Raw genomic sequence first — 20,617 nt, 5'->3', positions numbered from 1 at the left:
CTCCTGGTTCCTACTTTATTAACCATCCCTAGTGTAAGAACATGTCAATCTTGATGTTATCACACAAATTATAGGCTGTGACACGCATAGCATTCTTGCCTATACTGTAGGCTTGCTTTTAATTGCCCCGCCCAGAGCATACACACCATTTTCCTATGGTAGATAAGCCCTGGGTCTGGGGGTAACATAACATTATGGAGCTCTCCCTGTCTTTCTGCTGCCAAAGACCATGCTTCCATCTGTAAGTTCCCCAAATAAATCACCCTCTACCGAAATAACTGAATTTTGTCCTTGTTCTTTGGTTTCTCGTCTCCTCCTGTATTTGGGGGTCGCTTTGTGTATGTGGCCCTTTCTTGGAGCACTATCTCAGAGGCCCCTTCAGATTAGAAACTGTCTCACACTTTCTTAGGAAAACATTTTGATATCAGCAAACATTTCCTTGAATTTAATCTAAACCTGTCATTCTTCAGCTCCAACAAATCTCCTCTTATTCAAGTCTCCATTAAGATAAAGTATAGGCTGTCATAGGCTTGGGCATAATCATGTGTGTGATATTTAGTGTATTTGCAAGTAATTGTCAAGCCTTCCACAGTCATCCCACTCAGGCTAACCATTCCGTAACCCTTAGTGATTTCTGGTTCACAGAGTTCTTTACATTAGAAATTTCAGTGTTTGATCTGAATTCATGTACAAGCAGGTGGAACACAGTGGATCATTCCAGGCACTATTCTCCATGGAATCCTGGCAAAGTTTCAAGCAGATGTCGAGTAATTCTAAGAGACTTTAAGGGTTTCACATACTCTATAATAATTGCCCTAAAGAGCCATAGAGCTTTGACTATACATATTTTATTCTTCCTTTTGATCCTATATTGTGTGTATTTCAGAATTTTGACATCTTACCTCTGTATCTAATGTGTTTCCAAAAATATAGCATGATCAGGAAAGACAATTCTTGAACTAACTCTAGCTATGTGTGGCTGACTATCACCCCCAGTACAAAAGAGCAGGACTCGCCGGACATGACCCCTGTGCTAATTTCAAATGCTCCTTCTTTAAAAGATCTGCTTCCATTTCCCCTTAACTGCCCCTTTCATAAAATGACCAGATCTTCTCAGAAGACTTCCTTTAGAAAGTTACTTTATGCCACACATCACAAATGTTCCCTGAAAAAAGTATCCGAAGTACAGTGCAGGATATGTCTTTGTGGGAGAAATAAGACAGGGTCAGACACACAAAAAGACACCAACTCTGGGAAGTTACGTGATTGTAAAATGAGAGCAGGTATTAAAGGAAACCGTATTGGAGTATTCAGAAAAACTCAAATTAGCACACGAAATAGTTAATCAACTTTTTAAAAGTTACGACTATCCTTTCTAGGGTTAACTTCCATCCACTCTCTATTTACTGCACAAACGTTTGGTAAAAACATAGCTATAATCTTATTTGGATTTTCAAAAAAAGAAATCCAATCAAGCCATCTTCCCTCCCTTCCACTCCCCTACCTCTCTTCCCTGGCCTCTTCTCCCCTGTCCTCTCCTCTCCTCTTTTCTTCCCCTCCCTTCCTCTCCATCTTCTTTTGATACCACAGTTTCTTCAGATTACACTCCTTACAGTCGTGAAAAGCAAAGACTTGGCCTGATTTCGTATGGCCTTACCAAAGTGCTCCCTGCAAATGTTGCAGCCACCATGAATCACAAGATGCTGAACATGAAGGGAGTTTTTTTGTTTATTTGTTTGTTTTTTTTTGCCAGCCTCATTCGCTGGAAGCAGGGCTCAGAAGATTAGATGGAATTATGAAGTTTGGAGGATTAAAAACCTAACTAAAAGGACATATTAAAAAAATTCACAGAGATGATTGATTATAAAATGATTTCCTTTACTCTCATAGAAGAAACCACTCAATCACCTTCTCTCTCTCTCTCTCTTTTTTTTTTCTTGCTTTTTTCACCCTGCCTCTGCAAACATCATTTGCTATGGTTGAAATCCTGAGACCTGTGTCAGGGCCTGCCAGAAGGCCAGTTAGAAGTATATCCATCAGCCTAGAGACTCTTTTAGATTGCATTATATATAAAAGGAAGAATAAGCAGCGTGCCCAAGTGAATCCCGCCAAAAGCCAAAGCTGTGCAATGGCTGTGTATCACTGACAATACACTAACTGTGATTAGGGGAGGCCAGCTGCCCCCCTGTCTGTTTCTAGGTATGTCAAGTGTGGCCACCCACCCAGGAGACAGAGTATGTTCAGGTGCCCTCTTTGCAACTGCCTTAATTTCAATGCTCATGAACTGTGTTTCTCACCCTGTTTTGCCATTTCCAGTTAATCTCATGCATATTTATGTGCCAATTATGCAAATCCCAAGATAAAAATGCATTAAGCACCCATGATTTAGACTGGTTAAGTCCATTACATGGCATAATGAAATTATTGCATGATGTCCAATTTACCTCAATGCTTGCTTTAAACTGTCCATAAGTTATTGAGTAACCATAACATGCCAAAATTTAGCTCTAGGAGGCTTCCTTTGTCTGACCTATCATGATACAGGGAAATCAGAAACTTCAAGCTAAATCCTCACCAAAGGGAGAAAATATTTCAGAACAGACTTAAGGAGGCCTAATGTGATCAAAATTTAAGTATGGCAACCACATTGTCACGGGTACGTCTTTGCATAAATTAAAAATATCACTGGGTAATTTCAACAACATTCGGACAGAGCAACTTAGGATTTAAAACCAAGCCTTGTCAATGGGATTCTCCACTTGCCCAGCCGGGTCTTGTTCCCTGAGTCATGATGATATTGTAGGTCACTGAATTCAAGTGCAATTTGAATTTTCAATATGGAAATATCCATTTCCAGCATCAGAAATAAAAAGACTAAAAAAGAATTCACAGAAGCAATTTAAACACATACACATACGCAAATCCCTTGAAACCTAAAAAGTGAAGGGTTTGAATGAGAATCTATTTGCTATGTAGAGATTTTATGTTTCAACTTTGGTAGGACCCAAACCCCGCAGTTTCCAGGTTTATTAGACAATATGATGATCAAGGAACAAGCCATGATGTGAGTGATACTGATAAATATAATATGTGAGCAGCCTGATCCACTGACATCCATTTCTCCCCCGACTATAGCATGCCATTTTAATAGCTCATAGTGTGATTTACACAGAGCCTGAGTCCTGATTATTTGCATAGGGAACTCCCTTCGAAGTCTACGAGAGTTGTACTCGCGTGAGGTTAGGAGCTCGGATCCACAGATCTGATAGGCGCCAGAGACTGCACAATACTGCGATAGTTTGCAATTTGAAAACTGGTCAAATGAACAGATTACGATGCCATTCCCCAAAGCATTCAAACTTCATTCTGTCAATCAAGTGAGCTAGGATGCCAGTGTCATTTGCCATTTTCTTTGCTGTGGTAGGGGACCATGAAACAGCACCTTGGATTGAAGTGTACTGCCTGTAAGCAACAGGACTCCAGCTACATGCCCAGTGAGAACAAATGGGTCACCAAGGGGATCTCAAAGATCTGCCAGCCCGCTGAAGGACTGGAGTTAGAGGCTTTGTAACAGACTCTCACTTGAGGCTATCCTTCTAATGAATGACTCTCAGACATGGGCGAACATAACAGAGATGAGAAATTCTCGCGAAGGATGGGGGTGCCTTCCTGCACAAGACCTACTTCTAACATTCTCTGAAAACATCATGGTCAGGCTCATTAACCAGCAGGAAAAAAAAATGTTCAATGACAAGAGTCTATTTGTGTCCAAATCATTAAACAGGGCATCAAAGAGATGAGGTAAATCAAAGCTTTGTCCTATTGACTTTAACTCTGCTGTGTGTTTAGAGAGCTATTTGCCCCTTGGTTTGTTTTGAAATTTCTGGTTAAGAAAAGTAATATTTCTAGCATTATTGAAAACTTTTGACCTATCCATTTAGAGTTATAGGTAAATATAGCAGATATCAAATAACACCGTCATCGTCTGAGCTTATAATGGAAAACCCCACGTTCAAAGCATCTCTTGAAAGTGAAAAAGCAAACTCCAGCCAAGAAGAACAAGCGCTTAGAGTCTTCAGGAGACTAAAACCAGTTCCCCGTGAGCATTTCTAAATGTTACAGGACCGAGTTCAAGATGTCAGCGTAGAGCAGTGCTCTGAAATCTTTTCTGCAGGTCTGCTATTTTTCCGAGAACACATTGGCCTCCAGAATGCATTAACCTACTTTCTACAGAGAGGATTCCCTGGTCCTCCTGCTCTGAAGAAGAGGAGGAGGAAGAGGAAAGAGGCTATTTCAAGTGGGAGCTGGGCACACTCTTTGCCTTAAACGTGTTACTCCTCCTGCTAAACAGCAATACGGTCTGCGAAATTGGTACTTCCTGCAAACGAACAGCTCCGAGGGCTGCACGGCCCCAAAGCAAGAGTGATTGGAAATCCTGCTAAAATATGGCTGTCTAATCAACCGAGAGGCGAACTCATTTACTGAGGTTCCCATTGTCCACGCTGACAGATGGCTCGCTCCCCTCTCTGCTCTCCCCTTCCCCTCAGATCGCACTGCCGTGCAGGCAAGCCTATTCTTTGAGAGATCCAGTTGCAATCGCCAGCCTAGTTCTGAAATAAGACAAAAGCTCCGTGAGCCTCCTCCCATGCACAGAGCCTTTTCTGTCCCTCCAAGCAGAAGGAAAAGAAATCCAGATCCACTCCCCTTACCTTCGTCCTCATCGGAGACAGGAGTCCTTCCATGGTGGCAGAATCCTCATGCCAGTTTCTGTCTCCAGCAAGTTACTCTGTCTGTGTGCCGTGCTTAAGCATCCCACATGAAAAGAGCCATGTCGGGAGCCGTGGTGGCTCCCCTCTCCCGGGTGGCGCCTCTGCACCGCCACCCGGTCTAACTTGAATCCCCAGCGCCTGCAAAGCACCGTTCCTGGAGAAGCCTGCTCCTCTCCTCGCCCTGGTCCCCTCTCTCTTTCTCCCTCTCCCGCGCTCTCTCTCCTCCCTCTCTCTCCTCCCTCTCTCTTTCCATAATCTGCCTACAGCTCTCTGTGTACCCTGCTCACTTGACAAATGATCTCTGTCTTAGGTAACGCATTTGAGCCAAGAAAAGTGATCTGAACCAACCCACAGGGCAGCTCATCCAGGGCAGGAGGCGAGGGGGGTTGAGCGGGAGCATCCAGCCGCTTTGGGCTCTGTAGCTTGTTCTCTCTAGAGCTGAGAGCACTGTTGCGTTGGTTCGTTCATTCATTCATTCATTCATTCGTTCATCATTCATTCCTCTCTTAAGAAGTGGGACTCCCACAGGAATGGATCTAGTTGACATCATTACTGAGCTGCTTTTCTGGTTTGTGTACAGAAAGCTGAAAAAGAAACCCCACTGCGTGGGTACTTCTAAATACCCATGTTCAGCCCATTGTGAATTTCACATCTGGATAGTTAACTGGGTTCTTCCGCGGTTTGGCCAGATGTTTAGAGGCATATAACTGTAGACTCTTTCTAGAGAAAGTTTCAAAAACAGATTTATGGACTCTGATCCTGAATAGTCGAGTATTAAAAAAATAAGTGTGTGTGTGTGTGTGTGTGTGTGTGAACGCACGCGTACGGGCACACTGTCCAGGAGTCCAAGTAAATCAGGATTGACTGTTTCATTCAGCATTGCTGGTCACTTGGAAAAAATACACAATGAAAGAAAAATGGCAAAGACCCAGGTCAGAGCATAATGCAGTTGAAAAGATGAGATTTTTCCGAACTTCTTTATGCTTGAGGAATTTTCTCTGTGAGAAGAATTCAACATCTCTACTTCAACTGGTGACTCCTTAAATGCGGCTACACACATCTATGCCATCATCAAGGGGCCAGGACACTTTTGCATCACATATGTAACACATGTGCACCATACATGAACCTATCAATGCGATTTAAGGGAGATGCGCCTGTCCCTTGCCCTTCTTTCCATCTGTGGTTCTTGTACTCACAAGACATTCCCAAGATAGGGCAAGCCACTCTGTCCTCCAGATGGAATCACAGGCTGGTCCCCGATCTCTGCCTCTTCCTTCATTGATGCTTTTCATCCCTAATTAACATCTTTCTTCTCCTCCAGTTCACACATCAGCATTCTAAAAGAACTTCAGTATCTACACCAACTCTATCACCTCTTGATCACCTCCTTGGTTGTCTCCAGTTTGCTTCCTTTCTTTCTTTTTTTTTTTTTGACAGGGTGTCTGTCTGTTGCTCAGGCTGGAGTACAGTGGGGAAATGATGGCTCACTCAAGCCTTGAACTACTGGGTTCAAGAGATCCTCCTGCCTCAGCCTCCTGAATCTCTGTGCCTGTAGGCAAGCACCACCATGCCCAACTAATTTTTAACTTTTTTTTATGGAGACCGGGTTTTGCTATGTTACCCAGGCTGCTCTCAAACTCCTGGCCTCAAGAGATCCTTCCGCCTCAGCCTCTCAAAGTGTTGGGATTACAGATGAGAGCCGCTGCTCGGGGTCCAATTTTCTATTCTTAACTCTTTCTCTGCATCACCTTAGGTGCAGGCTGCAACCTCATTCGCACTTAACCAGACATGTACATCCTTTGACCAGAGTCTTAGCATCCTGACAAATCTGTAGACCCAACATATTGAGTGCAACTCACTGTCCTTATATAAAAGATTATTGCCATTTCTGGGGGCCTCTGGACCTTATTTCTTTGGTATTGACTTAAACAATACTTCTTACTTTGTATTATAGTGTTTAGGGATCCCTAATCTTTTCTTCTATTCATGTAGTCACTCAACAAATAGTTGTAAGGCACCTAGTATGTGCTGGAAGCTGTTCTTGTTCTGATGATACAGTGGAGAATAGGATAGACAAAGTCCTTGTTCCAAGGCCCTATATTTTATAGCAGGTTTGATACAAAACTCAACCAGCTCATCGAGCCCTTCCATCTATCATTGCATTATTCATACCAACCTCTCCCCATGTTTTTGGGTTTCTCTGTGGGCTTATAAACCTTCTGATGTGACTTCCATTTCCAGTCTAGTGCCGTTCTCTTTGTGACTCTTCTTCTACCTGTATACCCATGATCAACTCTCTCCTAGGAAATAAAAAACTAAATTGTCTCCACGAGAATCTCATTCCTTCACCTCCATCTTTTTTTTTTTTGAGATGGAGTCTCGCTCTGTTGGCCAGGCTGGAGTGCAGTGGCGCAATCTTGGCTCACTGCTATTTCCGCCTCCCAGGTTCAAGTGATTCTCCTGCCTCAGCCACCTGAGTAGCTGGGATTATAGGCACCCACTACCACACCCAGCAAATTTTTGTATTTTTAGTAGAGACGGGGTTTCACAATGTTGGCCAGGATGGTCTCAATCTCCTGACTTTGTGATCCACCCCCTCGGCCTCCCAAAGTGATGGGATTACAGGCATGAGCCACTGCACCCAGCCTCACTTCCATCTTTAATTCTGTTCTCTCTCCTCTTCCCTAGACCCTTCCTCTATTTCCCCAAAGATTTCATTTTTCAGTGTCAGGGAAGGAAATCACTCTTGTTTACTCAAAACAGAGATGCCATTCCTCATCCTCCCCGGTTATTGGCCCTGAACCATTAAAACGACTTGTTATCCCACTCATGAGACATCGCCCATGCCATGTGCCACATTTAGCTTCCATCTTGTTGGATTCAATAACTAGAATAAGCTACATCCATTATTTGCTTTTTTACTTTTGACAATTCTTTCCTGAAGCATTCTGCCCTGTTCATGGCATGAACAGGTTCATGAACGGGTTTGCACTGTTTGTGCCCTTTCTAACCTCAGAAACCCCTCTCATCAGAATTTCCAATCATGTACCCTTCTTTTTTTTGTTTGTTTGTTTTAGTTTTTTTTGAGACAAAGTCTCGCTCTGTCACCCGGGCTGGAGTGCAGTGGCACGATCTTGGCTCACTGCAATCTCTACCTCCTGGATTCCAGTGATTCTCATGCCTCAGCCTCCACCATGCCCAGCTAATTTTTTTGTATTTTTAGTAGAGATGGGGTTTCGCTATGTTGGCCGGGCTGGTCTTGAACTCCTGGCCACAAATGATCCGCCCACCTTGGCCTCCCAAAGTGCTGGGATTATAGGTGTCAGCCACTATGTGTGGCCCCAATCATCTCCTCTTCTCAAGAGTTTTATCCTTGATATTAAAAAAATATATCTCTGGTACAATTGATTACCTGCCCCCCTGCCTCCTGGCCCTCTGTACTCTCTCTGGCTCTCAATCTCTCTAAAGGTTTGTTTAAAGTAGATAGAACAGAGGGGGGACTATGCCAAGGTTAAACAAAATTAGACTGATTGCATGTTTAAGGCTGGTTGTTTTCTGAAAAACTCCAACCATAGATTTTGGAACCAGAATAGCTTTCCTGAGCCAAAGGAAAGGACTTTCGGAAGGAATTTGGAATATTCTGTATGAGTGCACCACTTAGGGAAGGTAGAACTTTTCTGGTTGTTTACACACCAGCCCTTTAGCCCCTGGAGCCTGGGGTTGTTCACCATATTTTTATATGGAATCAGTAGGACTTGGAACCTATCAGTTAGTTCCTGAGATGATGCTGCTGTTGATGGTAAAGATAAGAATGGCAATAGCTGTTGAATGCTTACCTGGTGGCAGGCACTGGGCTAAGTGATTTCATGCAGTAGGCCACACAATTCCCTTATCCCCTGCCCTACGAGGGAGGTACTATTCTTACTGCTATATTGCAGAAGCTTCAGCTAAGTAATTCACCCACACAGCATTCAGTTCAATGAAGCACTGCTAGTGTACTATTTCCACCTTGTGTTATTTCATTAAAAATAATCCCCACCAACATAAGACATAAGTACATTTTAAATTTCTGTTCTTTATTAGTCAGGGGCTGCAAAGTAAGCATTTGAAAGTATTTTATTTTAGACTATTAGGCTATTACATTAACTTTGAGTACCTCGTTCACTTACGTATACAGGAAACCAATATTCATTGAACATCCACTTCAAGCCAGGTTCTGTGTTAGACACTTAAAAGCACAAAGTCTTGGTTTATCAAAGATAAACATTTATAAAACGGAGCACACTAGTCCATTTATCACTTATCATTTCCAAGTCCTTTAAATACTGATGACTGCACCTTTTATGTCTTGTGTGAAGTGGTTGGATTGTCATAGGGTGAAGGGGGCAGGAAGAGAGAGAGGGTGGTGGGGATTAGAAAATATTTTAACCTGGGCAATAAATGTCAGTGAAGAATAATTGTCAGATCATTAGGCACCCTAACACCCTTGACACTGATCAATGTTACCAAAGTATTCAGAAGCAAGAACAATTTGCATTTTTGCCTCACAGATTTCTTCGGATTAGGGCACTCTCTCCTTGCAATTTACCATCTGGGATTAACCCAAACTTAGAAAAAAAAAAGTCAATAAATATCAAATATGTAGACACCAGTGAAATATCAATTAAGTTTACACCACAAGAGAAAGGGAGTTTTCTCTGAAATCTGACTTAAGGAATTTCTACTCTGTGGTAGGTGGGTTTCTCACCTACAGAGGAAAACTCCCTGCACCAAGGAACCTCTCTTAGCAAATGCCCTTGCCCTTCTTTCATATTTTGATGTCAAAAAAGAGAGGGAAATAATAACTTCATAATAAACTTCTCTAGACTAGGAGCACTTGCAAATGTCACAAAGGCTGTTGGGGATGCCATGGTGGGAGGCTCCGGTTTTCCATCTCTTGTGCTTAAACACTGACCCTTTCTTCCCCACATCTTTGCCATTTTTGAGGTTAATTTCTTTGGGCCCGTTAGAGTCTCTGGAGATCATAGCTAGCCAAACAATTAGGGTTTATTATCTGGGATTGCACTGCCTGCTTCATAAACAGTTGATGATTTATTAAGGTGAGAGGATTGTGACCTGAGCACCATCAAGGCTTTACCCTCTGTGACCTGCTCATCACTCTTTACTATTTAGAAACATCTTCATCAAGTTGTAGGCTTTAGGGTGATAATGGATAGAAAAGGTCTTCTTCCTGGATCAGTTCCAGATATCTTGGGTGACACTGAAGGAGTTATGTAACTAACATGACAAATCTCCTTCCCCGTTTTTTCATAGCTATTTGCTATGAAAGCAAATAGCCACACATATTTGCTTTCATTTATAATATAAACACCCGAACCTAGCACAGAGAAAATTTCCACCTGCTATGCACCAAAGTGCTCAATGAAAATTGTGATTTAAGTGCTTGAATTTAGTAATGTCTAGGTAAGAGTAAACATTCTACAAGTTCTTGCGATACAAAAATTATATAGCCATTAACATTCTTTCAAATTGTTTTTACATGTGTTTTCCTTTTTAAAAACCTCAGAATGGGCCAGGTGCAGTGGCTCACGCCTGTAATCCCAGCACTTTGGGAGGCCGAGGCAGGCAGATCACTTGAGTTCAGGAATTCAAGATCAGCCTGATCAATATGACAAAACCCCATCTCAACTAAAAGTATACAAATTAGCTGGGTATGGTGGTGCACATCTGTAGTCCCAGCGACTCAGGAGGCTGATGCAGGAGAATCGCTTGAATCTGGGAGGCGGAGGTTGCAGTGAGCTGAGATTGTGCCACTGCACTCCAGCCTGGGCTACAGAGAGCAAGACTCCATCAAAAAAACAAAGCAAAACAAAAACAAAACAAAAAAACCAACCAACAAAAAACAAACCTCACAACGATCCCATGAGATGTGGCAGGTATTCATTTTCATTTTATAAGATTGGAGAGGTGAATAGGAGAAGAGCAATATTTACTGAGCATCAGCTTTGTTCCAGGGCTTGAGCTAGATACTCTTCAGTGTCATCTCACTTAATTTTAACAGGTGTATTATCATTCCTATTTAACAGATGATGACCTGAGATTGAGAGAATTAAGTATGGTAGTAGATAGCATCATTTGGTCCTGATTATTCATACATTTTGTTATCCATGCAATTTGCTATGTGACTTTGCCACCCTCTCTTTTTCCCCAAGTATGGATAGAGGGCTAGCAAAGGCGGTACAAGCAGAATTTTGAAATGCCCATGGGAAAGATATACCCACGCTAGTCTGCTGATTCCAGCAGGAGGATGAGAGAAGACCCAACCTCCATTACAGACTTACGAGCAAACCAGAGAATCAAAAATGAGTGAGACCAGCCAAGATCAGCTGAGCCCAGCCTGCATCAGCAAAACTCTACAGTCTTCTGAAAAACCAGTGCCTATTACTGTGTGGCACCAGGCATTGCATTTGTTATGCAGCCAATGGATATGATTCCTAATCCAAGATGAGAGTTCCTAAACTGTGGAGCAGAGCTGACCAGAACTCCGAACGCAGGTTTTCTCACTCCAAAAATTTCAAGTTCTTCCAATGCTATCGCATTTCGGTAGCTCACCCATGCACAGTGATGGGTTGCATGATTATTATTTTCCAGATCCCCAGATCAATGTCTAAGCTCCAAGACACACATTCCAGCACTTCTATGTTATTGAATGTCAAGTATAGGATCTACTGTATTTTATTTACAATTCCTTAAAATTGTGGCACACTGAGGAAAACACGGTATGAGGTTCTACGCCTTTATCAGTCATCTCATCTTTGTGATCTTTTAGACTCTCTGCCCCATTTTCTAAAGAACAGCGATTGCCTAAAGTTATCAGCAATTGGTACAGAAGTTAATTGGAATCTAGCCCTTGGAGACTTTTCCCTTCAGCAGTTCTTGCCTTTCCGAAAAAGTGTCTCACAGTGGGAAAAATAAAACTGCTTTTTTTCATTATCATAAACACTTCAGCTGGAAATGGTTCTCTACCTGCCCCGATGTTTTATGAAAACATCTGAAGAGCAGAGTGACATTATTTTCCAGTGTTTGAAAAGAGGTATTTCCACTTTTTTCTTTTTTTTTGTTCTTTTCCTTAAGGTTTGTGGTTTAAGTACTTTTGTCAAGAGGGAGAAGAAAATCGACAGCTGCTGCAGCCCCAGATCGCTGCTCCTGTGTTTGCTCAGAAGACCTCTGCCAGCCCAGATACGGAAAAAGCTGAGAGACAGGCATCTGGGTGGAAGCAGTGCCTCCTCTTTCCTGTCCTCACAGAGGGGAAGCAGTTGGATGTTCCTGCAAAGTTAGCATGCAGGGTAGCATTTTTACTTCCCGCTTTTGTTGGGTTATTTCCAAGCTCCAAACTAAAGAACTGTGCTGACAGAAATTATGTAGGGTAACATTTTAATTTTTGACAAATAAAAATTGCATATATTTCCGGTATAAAACATGATGTTCTGATATATGTATGCATTATGAAATGATTACTATGAATTTTTTTTTATTTGAGATAGGATCTCACTCTGTTGTCCAGGCTGGAGTGCAGGGGCACAATCACAGCTCACTGCAACCTCCACTTCCTGAGCTCAAGTGATCCTCCTGCCTCAGCCTCTCCAGCAGCTGGGACTACAGATGTGCACCACCATGCCCAGCTAATTTGTGTACTTTTAGTTGAGATGGGGTTTTGCCATATTGACCAGGCTGGTCTTGAATTCCTGAACTTCAGTGATCTGCCCCCCTTGGCCTCCCAAAGTGCTGGGATTACAGACGTGAGCCACGGTACCCGGACTACATCTTTTCTTGATATTTCTGTCAAAATGTTCAGGATTGTCAGGACTTGGACAAAGCACTTTCAAAAGCTTTGTTTATTTGTGGCTTTTTCTTTATAAGAGGCAACCCCAACACTACCACCAAACTGCTGTGTAATTGTTTATCAAACCTAGACTGGGGAGGGGACAAAAATGATAGTGATCAATGGAGATGGGAATTGACACAGTTTCTGCTTCTGAGACTTCTTTGAACTCTCAAGCTGTGTTTCTAAAAAGAGAGAGAGATAGACAGGGTGCAGTAGCACATGCTTAGAATCCCAGTGCTTTTGGAGGCTGAGGCAGTAGAATTGCTTGGGGCCAGTAGTTCAAGACCAGCTTAGGTAACATAAGAAGACACTGTCTCTACAAAAAATAGTAATAATAGCCAGGCGTGGTGGCACATGCCTACAGTTTCAGCTACTTGGAGGGCTAAGGCAGGAGGAGAGTTTGAGCCCAGGATTTTGAGGCTGCACTGATCTCTGATCTTGCCACTGCACTCCAGCCTGGACAACAGAGCAAGAGAAGTGAGACAAGACAAAAATTTTTTTTTCTCTAATTGGCCCATCCTTCATGGTAGGGGTGTGAAAGAGACCCCCATTGTCTACCCGAAAAGTAACTCATGAACCCCTTGGTACAGGGATGCTCCTAGGTTCCTTCAAGGTGGACACATGTGCTGAGAACCTCCTTTAAGGCAGGTTCTACCAGGGGCTCTGCCCCGAGGTTACCAGGGTGAAGGGTACAGGTGAACCTGTTGAAGAATTTAAGAACTCCAAGGATTAGAGGTAACAATCACAGAAACCTTCTGAATTCAACTGAGTGAGAACTAGCAGGAGGGGTGAACAATTCAAGTGGAAGCAAACGTTGGGAGAAGTACTCATTTCACCTGGGATTGTTGATTAGGCTGCTTCAAGGGAAACCCTTTTCTTGAAGGTGGCTTTGACCATCTGGAGGAGGTTAGGATGTTGGTGCGTGGGGCTGTCATAAGCAGGAAGGGGTGGAGACGTGTAGGAGGTGAGGGAGGACTTCAGACCGAGAGACTGACCCACGCTGAAAAAGCATAGAGCTAGACAGTAACATATTTGAAGAGAAAAACAAGAACACTGAAGTTTACAGAGTGCTGATAAGTGATCTCCAGATTATATGGTCTTAGACTCGATTTTTCTCAATTTAAAATTTAATTTACACCTCACTTTATTTGCAAACAGTTTTGTGCCATGCACAAATGAAATAATGTGCAGACAGAGTTCACTTTACATCATTAGTGGTGTCTTGGAAAGTTGCACCTTAATTTATTTAGAAATCTGCAGGAAATTCCTTTATGTTATAAAAGCCCATTCTTCTAAGTTATTCTAATTTTACAAGCTGGAATGGGCCATACCTGCACAGTGTTTGTTGGTTCCTTTGACAGTACTGGGATTGCCTAATAATGGAATTATGTTTACAATGTGACCTTTCAAACAATAAATGTGCCTCAATGTGCATTATTTTCATAGCTCTAAGGAGTTGTTGTTTTTTTTTTCAAATCACTCCTGTGTCTTAAATTTCCTTGGCTTCAACCTGAGGCACAAAGGAAAGTAATTGCTTGATTCAATTTCTCACTGTGTCAAAATAATGAAATTAATGATAGATATTGATGGGCATCTTTTACCCCAAACCTGGAAATGCATTCTGTTTTGCAAATTGAATCTTAACCATGATATCTAAATATGTTCATTAAAAGCAAAACTACTGTCTTTTAAAAATGTTCATAAACAGAGACACTCGTGCTTGAGGTCATAAAGCGAGTTGGCATTTTGATCAGGTGTGAAGACTATTTTTGCCTCAATTTTAATGAGACATGAGTTTTCTGACTCAGTACCTCAGCATAACCTAAGAAACCCAACTTTGTGAACTGTATTGACTTTAAACATCGTAGTAACCATAAGAACGAAGAGAAATTATGAGATATGGAAAACAGCTCCAGAAACAAAGGCTTAATTTGAAAACTCTGCTATGGTTTCCAAGCATGTTTTTACCTGGTCATGGTTTGGAGAAAGGCGTTGGACCTTCTAAAAGTAGATCACCAAAGCACTCACACCTAAACTCATTTTCTTTTTTTGTTTTTCTTTTCTTTTTTTTTTTGAGACAGAGTCTCACTCTCTGTTGCCCAGGCTGGAGTGCAGTGGTGCCATCTCGGCTCACTGCAAACTCTGCATCCTGGGTTCAAGTGATTCTCCTGCCTCAGCCTCCAGAGTTGTTGGGATTACAGGCGCATGCCACCATAACCGGTTAATTTTTTTTTTTTTTTTTTTTTTTAGTAGAGATGGGGTTTCACCATTTTGGCCAGGCTGGTCTCGAACTCCTGACCTCAAGTGATCACCTGCCTTGGCCTCCCAAAGTGCTGGGATGGATTACAGGCAAGAGCCACCACAACCGGCCCCCGAACCCATTTTCTATACCTAGCTTGTTGAGTAATCTCAGTTATTTATCTAGCTTCTCTTAGACAACTTTCTATTCTGTTAAAAAAAAATGGGGAAATTACTACTTCTCCAATGTTAAAAAAAGGTATTTTTTTTTTTCCAATTTAAGGGAATTTGTTTGCTCAACGAAGGCTGAAGTGCTTTATTCAAGGCACCGTGCCCATCTCCCGAGGAGCCTCTGAACGTTCCCAGAAGCACACGTCCAGGCCGGGCAAAGCATGGCTTCTGTTTTCACCTCTCAGTGAAATCAATCCCCTTAAGCTTTCTTTCAAAGCAGCCCAGATGTGTGGCTCACGGGCTCTAAGTCGGAAATGAAAAAAGAGAAGTTTGGAGAATAAAGGCGCATTTTCTTATGTGTTTATTTTTTGTTTTTTAAGGAAATGATAGATTTCCTCACCACATCCTCATGCATGGCCTGCCCGGGTACAGCTGCGTGGGTACCACGATGAAGCACAAACAAACGCGACCAATAAAGCCGTGTAGGGTGTTTCCCTTTCATGTCTGAATTTGTTTAGACAGTTACACAATCAGAGAGCGCGGAATGAGAGAAAACAAAGCCCAGGAGAAAGGAATGCTTTGAATCTAGGTCCCTGGGCCTTGATACTTTTTCTTTGTTAAATCAACCCAAGGCCGCTCCATATGCTGATCATCTTTTGCCAGTGTCTGTGTCTGAACAGGTTTTCCCAGGCATATAGCTCAGAAAGAACCTTTCATCCTCCTTTTCCTGTTATGTGTATAATGTGGTGTAGCCCAAAGCCACTGTGGGTTCTAATTTGCATGTCTATTTCAAGAAGCCCGGAAACTATTTGCATAAGACTCCTGCTTCCTGAGAGATCCCAGCAGAAGGATGTAGAGATAGAGTCTTTCATTTTTTCATTTAGTTCTAGATATCCACAGTGAGAGATCTGTGTGCCTAAACCCCAACATCTGTAGAATGTGCATGAAAAAAATCTACCACCCTAAGAGGAAGGAGAGCTACTACAGATGAGGAAATTGTAGCAGAAAGTATTACAGAAAACGTAACAAAACTTTGTAGTTTTTCCCAATCCCAGTTGTTTTTCATGGAGATTTGTTGTAGGGCTATGGAAGTATGGAACAAAGTTGCTGAAGGTTCAACGTCCTCTTGTAAAAGAGGAAAATAGGTATAGTGACAGAGAGGGGATATACTTCCTGGTTAGAGAACTGCAGGGTCAGTCGTTAGCTTGGAAACATAGAACAAGATTATCAAAGGTTCAACATCATCTTGTAAAAGAGGGAAATAGATATAGTGACAGGAAGGGGATGTACTTCAATGGTTAGAAAGCTGCAGGGACAGTCGTTTGCTTTACAGATGAGCAGAAGAGAGGATAGCAGCAGCTCGAGAGTGGCACCTTCAGCAGTTCTGGAGGGAAGGGATGGCAGCAGCAGCAGTAGACCAGGCTAGTACCAGCCAAAGCAACAGAGAAGTACAATCCAGACTAGTCCTGGGGGGATTGGGGTAGACAGGGCAGGGCCCAGCGGAGGCAGCCATGGCCAGGTTTCCTATAGAATGAGATAAAGTGGTAACGGCAACAGGGCAGAGAGAGACTTGGCAGGAACTGCAAAGATGGCAGCTGGAGCAGAATGATGTGCATCGAGTGAGAGGAAAAGCGCAAGGCCAGAGGATCAGCTGTGCAGGGTCCATGGTGATGGAGCACAGGAGTGGGCAGAAGTGCTGGCTGGGACCTACCCCCATAAAGGAGACACTGGAAACCATCGTCCGAAGAGATAAAGACACCAATGACTAACAGAATTTCTTGAGCTTACAAAATCGCAGATGAAAAAAAAAAACAAAAAAAACTGGCCAAAACGCTAAAACTCCCTCCTCTTATGGGATAACAAAACAGGCTACAGTTGGTTGGAATCAATATGACCAACTAGAGCCCGTACAGAACCAGCCTGTGATGTCATAGTCTGAGCTTCCACCACACGTTTCATACTAACGCCCCCTGAATTTGCACACGGGACCCATGAGGAGTCATGAAGAGATAACTGCTCATGCCAAAAACTTTCTAGGTTTCCCCTTTCCTTCCACCAATCACCCACTAATCCCAGAATCCACCCCCTAAACCTCTTCTAATAAAACTACTCCCTTGAAGCCAGAAGAGGGAGACAGATCTGAGCTGGACTCCTGTCTCCTTGGGAACAATAAAAGCTTTGCTTTTCTCACAAACCTGGTTCTTGGCACATTGGGCAGTGAGCCCTTTGGTTCCATGACAAACATGATGGTCTAGGGACCCTACTTCTCTCCTGTTCAGTCTCAGGTGACCCAAGGACTAGACCGTGCATCCTCTTCCTTCTTACCTATATTCATATCCTCATGAGAGAAGGGACGGTTATCAGCCTCTGAGGATGCAGATGTTGCGCTCAACCCCAGGATCCCCAGGAGATCTGGCAAAGAAGATCATAGCTTTGGCTGTTCAGGGTGGCCCCGGACACAAGTTGTACCCTTAAGGAATACCCTTCTGTGCCCAGTATGGTGGTTCATGCCTGTAATCACAGCACTTTGGGAGGCCAGGGAGGGAAGACTGCTTGAGCCCAGGAGTTTTGAGACTAGCCTGGGCAACATACTGAGAACTTGTCTCTGCAAAAAAAACAATAAAATTAGTTAGGTGTGGTGGTGCACATTCCTAGCTACTAATCAGGCTAAGGCAAGAAGATTGCCTGAGCCCAGGAGTTTGGGGAAGCAGTGAGTTGTGATCATGCCTTTGCACTCTCGTTTGGGTGACAGAGCAAGGCTCTGTCTCAAAAGAAAGAAGGAAAGAAGGAAGGAAGGAAGGAAAGAAGGGAGGGAGGGAGGGAGACAGACACTCTTCCTTATAACAAGAAACAGCTTGCATTCTATAAAAGCAATGATGTGATTTCTTAAAGGCATTATGAGCCTAACTCCATGATATCAGATCATAGGATATTAGAGTTAAATTGTGTATCAACTAGTCCATCATTTCACAGATAAGTAAATTGAGTCCCAGAGAGTTCAGTGACTTTCCTAAGATTACAGAAGTCCTCAACCTTGCTAATCTGATATGCTTTCTTTTTCAACATACTGTTGGCTACATATGTCCTTTGTAAATAAAGGAACAGAGCCACTATCGTGGAATGACTGACTTAGAGAACGCTCCATGGACATTTGCTTCGACCTATATCCCATGCCTTTCTCCATTTATGCCCAAATTGACATAGAGAAAGATCAGCCAGATACAGTGGCTGGGAGGGATAGAGAGGATCCTGTCACAGAGAAGGAACTCAATAAATACTTGGTAAAATATTTATTTTGGGGGTTAGAAGTAGACTTGGGCAATTTGGTTTTCTTTGATTCAATATTTCACTAGGGGGAGATAAAGATGTAAAACAGAGAGATAAAACATGCCATTAGCTTTATGGGCCTTGGGACTGCGGGGTTCCCACTTTTCCCGGGAGATGACGATGGAATGCATTCAGGCAGCTCCCACAATACAATTTTCCCATCTCTAGTGTCCTATTGGGAAGGTATCTCCACCTCCTTGTAGCCTCTCCATGCTGAATACATTTAAAACTCCCCTCTAACTTCCTTTCCCCCAAAGGAGCTCCTTCTTTAGACTCTCCAGGTGCTGTCCTTGATGCTCGTCTTTCATCTAGTCAGCCTTTTGTTTTTCATGTAAAAATGACTTATTTCATTATTTACTGGACCTTTTCCACAAAATGCCTGGAATCAAATAAAAAATTACTGGATTCTCAAGTCAAGCTTTCTGGACTCCCGCCTCTCCCCCTGTGCCAAGGACCCATGACCTGCTACCTGGGCTCTTTCTGTGGTCTGGTTGCTGTTCTTAGACTTGAATGCTTCCCTCTGAAATCCTACAATTGGGCACACAGCATTTCCTATTGAAAATGTATAATGGCTTCTCATTATACAAGCTCTTTACTTCTGCTTTTAGAATCATGTGCCATCTCCTTTCCTATTTGCCTCCCCGCCTGCCAAACTCATTATCCAATCATTCTCTCTTCAATCAGTCCCACCTTTCTACCTTTATGTCCTTATCCAGAACCCAACATTTAATCAAAGAGATAAAGCAGGCCAAGACCCGATGTCCATTACTTAATAAGCCCTCAATAGACGTTAGCTTTCTTCAAAGTCCTCCTCAACTCCTTTTCTTGGCTGGGCACAGTAGCTTGCACTTTGAGAGGCTGAGGTGGAAGGCTCACTCGAGCCCAGGAGTTTGAGACCAACCTGGGCAACATAGTGAGACCCCATCCCTACGAAAAATCAAAAAATTATCTGAGCACCAGTGGCATGTGCCTGTGGTCCCAGCAACTTGGGAGGCTGGGGTGGGAGGATCGCCTGAGCCTGGGAGGTTAAGGCAGCAATGAGCAGTGATTGCAGCACTGCCCTCCAGTCTGGGCAACAGAGCAGGGTTTCATCTCAAAAACAAAACAAAACAAAATCCCCCCAAAAATAACTCCTTTCTGGGAAGCTTTCCCTGAGCAACCCAGCTCACCTCTGCTTGTCTTCACTGCCTGTTTGACATTTAGCTTAAGTTAGCTTGTGCTGTTATCTTTTAACCCTGAACTGTATTTTAACCCTCAAGCACAAGGTCTCATGGCTGTGTATTTCTACCTCTGTGTATGGTGTCCTATAGATAGTGAGAGCCTAACATCTTGTGTCAGTGATGATGCTGCAGCATTGCTACAATGTCACCCTTAGCTCCAAACATGCCTATATCACTGGCTCACCTTTGAAATCCCGGTAGCAAAATGCCAGAAATGCAAGAATTTGAGGTGGAAAAAGGGGTAAGAGGAGGAAGAGAATGGACCAGGCGCGGTTGCTCATGACTGTAATCCCAGCACTTTGGGAGGCAGAGGTGGGTGGATCACCTGAGGTCAGGAGTTCAAGACCAGCCTGACCAATATGATGAAACCTCATCTCTACTAAAAATACAAAAAATAGCCAGGTGTGGTGGCAGGCACCTGTAATCCCAGCTACTCGGGAGGCTGAGACAGGAGAATTGCTAGAACCCGGGAGGCGGAGGTTGCAGTAAGCTGAGATCGCACCATTGCACTCCAGCCTGGGCAACAAGAGTAAAACTCCATTTCAAAAAAGAAAAAAGAGGGCCGGGCGCGGTGGCTCACGCTTGTAATCCCAGCACTTTGAGAGGCCAAGGCGGGCGGATCACAAGGTCAGGAGATCGAGACCATGGTGAAACCCCGTCTCTACTAAAATTACAAAAAAAATTAGCCGGGCGTGGTGGCGGGCGCCTGTAGTCCCAGCTACTTGGAGAGGCTGAGGCAGGAGAATGGCGTGAACCCAGGAGGCGGAGCTTGCAGTGAGCCGAGATTGCGCCACTGCACTCCAGCCTGGGCGACAGAGCGAGACTCCGTCTCAAAAAAAAAAAAGAAAAAAGAAAAAAGAGGAGGAAGATAATGAATATTTACAGACTACCTTCTCTGTACCAGGTGACATTCTTTGTTCTTATATAAATGTCCTCTCCTATAAAGAAAGAAAATAAACAAAAAGAGGGAATTGATTTAGTCAGGGTAACAGATGTTAGTGTCA

General features: G+C 43.2%; 1 protein-coding gene across 1 annotated transcript in view; it reads right to left on the bottom strand.

The window, feature by feature from the left end:
- FRMD4A (FERM domain containing 4A) overlaps positions 1 to 20,617 on the bottom strand; it is a 692,562-nt gene that overhangs the window by 522,244 nt on the left and 149,701 nt on the right. The window lies entirely within an intron of this gene.

This window comes from Hylobates moloch, unplaced genomic scaffold (assembly GCF_009828535.3).
Source record: "Hylobates moloch isolate HMO894 unplaced genomic scaffold, HMol_V3 SCAFFOLD_2, whole genome shotgun sequence".
In the NCBI taxonomy this organism is placed as follows: Eukaryota; Metazoa; Chordata; class Mammalia; order Primates; family Hylobatidae; genus Hylobates; species Hylobates moloch.
Note: the sequence above shows the minus strand (reverse complement) of the source record. Positions and strands in the feature narration are given on the sequence as shown.